General features: G+C 42.5%; 1 long non-coding RNA gene across 5 annotated transcripts in view; it reads left to right on the forward strand.

Moving 5' to 3' along the window:
* The first annotated feature begins 473 nt into the window (after nt 1-473).
* Nucleotides 474-7,585, forward strand: part of LOC147047960 (uncharacterized) — a 36,104-nt gene continuing 28,992 nt past the window's right edge. Inside the window, exons 1-5 of one of the 5 annotated variants that reach the window (XR_015067701.1) lie at nt 474-707; nt 1,554-1,643; nt 2,097-2,211; nt 2,292-2,361; nt 2,720-2,880. This is a non-coding gene — a long non-coding RNA (uncharacterized LOC147047960). The other 4 variants (XR_015067698.1, XR_015067700.1, XR_015067699.1 and 1 more) reach the window with 4 other exon arrangements.

Here is a 7,585-nt window from a genome sequence, read left to right on the forward strand (position 1 = left end):
TTTTTTCCTCAGAACTTGTGGAAAATTAAAAAAAAAAACAGGACAAAAAGATATGGTGAAAAACAAAGTTGTTTTTCTTTGTGATTCTATGAAAACAAAAAGGCAGACGCTCACATTGTTTCCAGGGTCATTAGCAACAGAAGCGGGTGACAAACGCGGCACCACGGTGGGTCATTTTGATAACAATGCAAGCTTCATTTACATGCCGGCCGTTACGGCGTCACACATCGGGCACGCGACACTTCTGCCTGCGTCCTTGGACTTTATCACGCTTGAATAGTCCAGTACAGGGCAGTGCTCGAGTGTCCAAAAATGTATCCTCGGCTGTTCTGTACTAGGATAACTTGTCAGTCCTCAAGCACCCCAAAAAAGCTATTTTAAACCTTTAAGGATTATTGCACTGTCAAACAAGATTCTTATTGGGTTTAAAGGCTTTATGATGTTAGGTTAATGAGATCAAAGGATGGTCTAATGGAGATATGCAACAAAAAAAAAGCTCCTTCCAACATTCTTATTGGGTTTAAGGGATATTGTATATAAGCAACATAACTTTGATATTGTCCTATGATTTTAAGGAAAATGTTGAAGATAGCTAATGTTGCACATTCATCCTGGCATCACCTCATATTTCCCTTATTCCACCGTGCAAGAACCTTATTGATTCCAAATGCTTTCTGATGATGCTTGAGGAAGCCCAGGGGTCTAAGGTCAGCTCTGTACTTGGAGTGTCAAAGTTTTCTACTTGCTAAAACTTTCATAATGTGTGCCTTACAACCCTTGGGGTAAACTTGTACAGTACGATCATTGGGTGTCAAGAGTTTTCTCGCTGCCTATGATTATTGTTTGTATATCTTGCAGCTCCACTTATGTTAAATTAGCAGATGAATGAAGAACAAGAAATATTGTAGCCTTTATGCTAATTTGCCTTAGCTCGTCTATGGGGTCATGCATTGTATGTTAGCATTTACTAATTGTCCCAAAAAATGATTTGACAAAAATACAATTTTAGTATTGCAATGCAGTTCAGTTGTCTCTGAGTATTATCTGCAATCAACCTGGAGTCTTGGTTGATCAAGCACTTTTGAAGCGGTTTGAATCCCTATTGATGGTCAGCGACTCGGCGATCTTGACACCTTAACGTTCCTGTTCCTGTTCAAGGATGCGGTTTCATGCACTGGGTAGGCAAAAGCAAAAACTCAGTTTGCCTGCATGGAGGTCACAAAGGGCACACATTGTTGAGAACAAAGTAGAGTTAAAAAGGCATAGAAGCTTCTCCCAAGATGTTACGGCTGCAGAAACACTCTTCTCTGAGAAAAATCAATAACTCTGGGCTCCCAGCCGCATCCATCTCGACCTCTGGACCTCTCCATCTCAGCGGGAGAGTAGTAGCGCAATCTAAATCATTACCCTGGAAAGCATCATTTTCTACGTTTATTTCGTTAGTTAGTTAAAAGTTAGTTAAACATGAGTTAGTTTCACCAAAGAGTGACTTTTCTTTTACTTATTCTGTTTCGGAATTATAATCGTATGCTGTTTTGCCAATTGGGCGCTAGGTGGCAGCACCCATCTGCGGCGTAACAAAAACTTCGTAATGTACAGCGGAAGTGAAGCTCCTATCAGCAACAGGTGTCCTGTGTCGTTCTGTAGGTGACGTATTTATCATCTTTATAAGTCGGTGACATGTTTTTTGTGTGACTAGATGTTTCCCGGTGCTGTGTAACATGTAAGCTAAATGTACCTTATATGTATTGAACAGCGATATGTGACTCATGAACTAGTAGACAATTTATGACAAACTAACTTATTGTTTTATTTCATGTTATTTATTGGGGCAATTTTGAATTATTTCGAATAATTTGTGTGAGGGTCTGGTATACATTGCTGAAATGTGACGAGCTAATGGGCGAGGTTAGCAAGGACGACGACTGTTGACCCATTTATTGTAGCCATAATTATTTCAGTTTGTTTTCATGAAGTCCATCCGTCTATTCTTGGTAAAACCTGTTCCAGAAAACTGTGAATTAACGGAACGATAATTCGTACTAAAAGGTATCCCGTGTTGCTGATTAATTTCTCATATTTACACCGTACTTCAGACAACGAAGTCTCTATCTATATCTGCCAGCTGGAACCTGGCCTGGACGCTACACATCTGACAGAACGTCACAAGACGCAATTTTGGATGCGGAGATGGCTCTGTGTCATTGCCACGTGAGTACATTTCGGAAGCTCTCCTGGAGGATTAAAATTAAATCAATTTATCTTTGACAAGATTACCCCTGCCTTTTCAGTGTCAGGTCCCCGGACTGCAAGGAACAAGCAGAAACGGGATGGAACTGATCACCTTTTGCCTCTCAACAGGTACATCGTTCTGTCAGTCATTGTGTTATTGATCGTTATGATTTATGTCATTCTACAAAGCCGTCACTGTAAAATCTGCATTGATGTGTAAGCACAATATTAATCAAACATCTGGATGCAAAGTGTTGTTGCTGATAACTTATCATTGATAACATTTCTTTGTCACTTTCTATTTTTTCCAAATAATGCAAATCTTTGGGGAAACTGCTGTCAGCAGGTTTGGATGTGTCGTACTTGAATCGACTCTGTAGGCTTTTAGAATTTTGACACTTAGTCGTCATCCTTATTAATGATTTTAATTTTATTATTATAATAATTATAATTATAATTTTTATTAATTTATTTACCTTATTTTCAGTATCCTGGGTTAAAGGACAAAAAAAGGAAATCTCTGTGGAAAGGACAAAAAAAAGGAAATCTCTGTGGAACTGTTTTGCCAAAGCCACCAAACCCAGGTCAAACAGAAGTGGCAAAAAAAGACCCAATCCAAGAAGAATCAGCGGCTATAATTTAAGCTCGGTGAGTAGGCTTGCACACCGGAGAGCACACATTCCCATTAAAAAATAATATTTAATATTTCATTAGATTTTACAATCAAAATGTGCATTTACTTTAATTTGGTTTAATTTCTGAAATTTCCATTTCACTTTGAAAAAAACACTTTGTTGTTATGTTTAATTGAAGAATGTCAAAGTGGCCCTTGCTATATCCATTTTTCTGTATGCAACTTTTGAAAAACTTTAGACAGCTCTGTTGTAAACTGTGTATTGTTCAAACCAAAACAAATTGCTGAGGCAGTGATGCAAAGAAAAAACTTTTTCGGGGGCGGCAAGGGGAAACTTTTAGAAGCTGATGTCAACTCGAGCGGAAACTCGAAAGCTGTGTCGCCGCTTCCTGTACTGCCAGTGCAGGAAATGATATCACGACCTTTACGCTTCCTGAATGAAGTGTCTCAGTGGCCCTTTTGGGGCGCAGGAACTCCTGAGTCAGTAAATCAAGCTTAAATGAAGCCAAAGACTCACTCCCACATCTTGCACTGCATGGAGGCCTTTCAAAAACCACAGTAGATCTCAGAAGGCGCTCACTTGGCTCTTCATGTGTAAAATGAGCTCATCCAAGTTTGGTGGTGGAGGAGCAATAGTCCCCTCTACACGAAGGGACGCAAAGAATATGTAAAATGGTGTATTTTCTCTCTCAAGACTTTTATCGCACAAATGCTATTTTAATTTAGATTTTATCTCAATAATACTTCCGAATCACAAATATGACACGTTGTCGTCTATTGGTCACACACGTGACGTCCTTGTCGCGAGCATGTGCAACCGAGTCTCGGCTTGGCCGACTTGACTTTCCACGTTTGCCGCTGCCAACGCTAACAGATGGAATGTGGCACTGAGGGATGAGAGGAGAAGAATGCAAGGAATGAGGAAGTGGGAAGAAGTCGGGAATTCCTTTGCTTTCCTGCTCTTCTTGGCCAGGATACTTTGAGGTGTGTGTGTGTGTGGCTTTGCTAAGATCAACTGATCACTACAGCAGAAATCAACACTCGCGCTATAATTAGCTACGGGAAAAGGGCCCAGTTAGCGAGTGTTGTGTGTGTGTGGAGGTCGCCGCAGGTGTCCGCGGACAAGCGATGGGAAGTGGCACCTGATGTCTTTGTTGCCGGGCTCCTGCCAAGCGACTAACAGGCTCGACCCTGTTGCCAGGCAACCTGCACCTCTCGTTTTTTTTCCCCCAACATGCTAAAAAAGAAAAAAGTCAGGAAACAAGTTAACCCCCGAGGGAGGCTTTGAACGGCGTCGTTATGAAAACGTCTCTTTGCGTTCACCCACTTTTAATGGGCCCAGTGGCTCAAAGGTGTGTTCCCTGTACAAACAAACTTCAAAAAGTTCGCTCAGCGGATCACACGTACTCGTAGACAAGGTGCCACTTTGTCCAGAGAGATCACACACCTTAAACATGTCTCACAAACCCAAGCCAACTTATTCTTAGTAGGGAGGCCCTTAAAAGGAATCTTCTGGTTATGTCGCTATGAGGACACCATTAGAGGGATAGCTGTAATTTATGCTAACTCGGTAATAAAGTCATATTTACGATAAATATTTGCATGAAAAATTCGTAAAGGCCAACCAGTTTTTGGCATAGAAACAAGTGGAAATAAATATATAATAGAAATAAACTATCTAACTCATGTCACCTCCCCATCATCATAGTTGCAGTAACTTTGCTCTCAAGTCATCTTCTCCCGCTTCATCAAGCTTCGGTTCATCTCCTTTTTAGTGGAACTTTGATTGAACTCGCTCAAGTCATAAACCATATTTTTCACCCGCTGTGATCTTAAGTGCAGGTCGTCCTCTAAACTTTGCCTCTTCTAGTGAAGCGTTGAATTTTCATTATCGTGTAGCCACCAGTGTGCCTCCATGACAACACGCTTTATTATATCAAGTCTGTTACACACACGCGTACACACTCTCTGTATGCGCTTGTATTTAATTTTTTTTTCCTTTTCATTTCGCCGCGGGTTGTGCACGGGTATAATATATATGGTAATTACTGTACAGTGTGCGTGTGGGCTGGGAGCATCTCACACCTCTTAAGAGTCCTTCATTAGATCTATTTCCCCCCCAGTGTCGTGTTTTGTGTGTGTGTACGTGTGTGCACCACACGGCTGCAGTTGAGACGCCAGGCAACAGACAAAGGAGCATTGAGGCGCCCTCGCGGTCACCCCAAGGCCGCCGTGGCGGTGGCGGTGGCGACAACAATGGCGACATTGTTTGATGTCAGCGCCTCGGGATTTTGTCTCCGGCTCTGAATATTAAACGCGCTGATGCTAAAGAGACAACTTAGCCCTGGGGACGTTTATCGATGGTAGTTTAAAGGTGATTTTAATTTCTATGAAGTTTATTTTCCATCAAGAGTTTGCATTGGCATGAGTGGAAAAATCAATCCCAAGCCCTCTGGGCTTTTTAATATTGTCACAGTAACAATGGGAAAATGTAGAGATACAATTGGTTTGGGAACGTCTCATATTGAGCAATGTAAACGCCGAGCCGTCCGATCGGCTTATTGACAAACCTGTTAGACAATACGACCAACCCAATAGATTTTCCTCTTGAAACTGATTTGTGACTCGCGACGACGTTATCGGGCTCGTCATAATTTTCACGCCTCTCCGAGACTGATTGATTATGCTATTGATCCCTCATTACAGCTGGCCATCCCGTGTGTTTCGCTTCTTTTATGACTGCTTAATCGTTACTTTGACTTTCACGTCGGTGACAGTCGGCAGCAAATTAGTTGAGGGGTGACCCCGGCGTGCTTTCATCAACGTTGCACTTTTCATCTGCGACGTGACTGTAATTAAAATAGCCGTTTTGTTTTTACGTGGCATGGCGCCGCCAAGGCAAACAGCCTGGTGTGAGAATGAGCACGCAGGTGTAACCTACCTGTCTCGAGCGGTTTTGCCCACCATGTTTATTTTTGTGTCAACGCGCCTCGTAAAGGAAACAGAACAGGGCCGTCGTGTGTTTGTAGATATTTTTAAAAAGTCTTCTAATGAACATTGGCTGACAGCTGACCTTAGAGGAAATACAAGTGCTGACCGCACTGTTTGCGCAAAGCCTTAAAATACACCAGTCGGACAGAACATTAGGTACACCTGCGCCCACTCACGAGAGCAAAAAGTAAACACAGCGGTACCACATCTTAACTTGTAAGGTTTTCCCTTGTTTCCCTTGTTTCAATCCTTCTCAGGGGGCTGCCAGCCATTTTGCTTTCTACTGCCACTTGCGCTTGACTGGAAATTACATCACAGTGCCTAAGGGCTCAGGCAATCACCGTGGCGGTCACCAGTTTTCTGGCGTTCGTCTTGCCAGTCTTAATCTGAGCCCTTACCACGGACGTCTTTGTGTAATGACGCCTACTCATAGTGAGCAGACCACTGGCGGCCATCTTGTGTTGCCGCAGAGACTGATTGAAACATTGTTTTCACACGTTCTTTCCCCACGTACGGTTGTACCAATATATCTTGGAGAAGTTCAACATGCAGATTTCATTGCTAAAAATGCAATTGTAAATTTTTGCTCATAAGGTATAGCTCCGTTTACGACTCAAACATTTGTCTGATTCCTCTTGTCAGAAGCATCAAAAGTGAAATGAAAGCAAAGCCCATTGAAGGAAAAAATAATAGCTGCCAACTTTTAACCTAACCTCTGTAAGAAAAATATACTTTTTTACTGTAAGAAAATATACTATAAATAATCGATAAAAGAGTCAAATTTGTTCTTTGAGAAACTTGCATTACTCCATCCTAGCGTAAAACACAGTGAAGTCGCAATAACATAAGTTAGCTGCCCGCTGGCTTCCAACCCATCGTGTTCATAATAACTCATTTTTATTTGCTGACGTCAAATTTTGACGTCAACTTCATAGTTGAATTCAAAAACCCTATGTCAAAGAGCCAATCTATTTGAATCGTGAGTTCTTACATGTATCCATATATACGAATATTTTCATTTAATCTCGTTCCAGATTCCTTTTGCACCTTTTGTGTCACCTCTTCACACACGCAAAATGTAGTGTAAGTGCAAAGAGTGTCAAATGTGTGTGCGTGGCTTTGCACGTCTGTCGCCTTGCATTATCAGACGCCCGCGTCCGACTGCCCCCGCACATCCCGCTTTGCCCCCGCGGCCTTGATGTCGATGAACAAGAAGAACACGACAAAAAGTGTGAAAAAGCGCTGTGAGAACTGCTAATTTCCTACGCGCAGGCATATACACGTACGCACTCACCCAATCCACCCCCTTCCTCACACTGCCTTTGACCTAAGCCACCATGCACAAAAAAGTTAACCTTTCACGTCACCAGAAGGTCAGATGAGGAGGTCAAGGAGAGGCTCCCACCGTTGCCTCCAAATGGGTCTCTATATGTGACAAGGACGAGGCAATGGCGTTGGTAGCCTGTGGGAATTTCCACACGTGCGTTATACAGTATATTTTCTCTCGGACGCAGTAGTGCAACAGACAGCGCACTGACTCTCACCGCATTGCCAAAGGGCCATGTGCCCCCCCCCCCCTTTGCCAGACAAATTAAGTTTGGGCCCCCTCTTCCCACAGTAATATTCAACCAAAGTATACTGGCTGGATATAATTAAATCCTGATGCCACGAATGTACAACAGGGACTACTTTAGATGCAGCCACCATGTGCATGTGCACACGAGCCTT

This window comes from Syngnathus leptorhynchus, chromosome 12 (genome assembly GCF_054491065.1).
Source record: "Syngnathus leptorhynchus isolate UIUO chromosome 12, UIUO_Slep, whole genome shotgun sequence".
In the NCBI taxonomy this organism is placed as follows: domain Eukaryota; kingdom Metazoa; phylum Chordata; class Actinopteri; order Syngnathiformes; family Syngnathidae; genus Syngnathus; species Syngnathus leptorhynchus.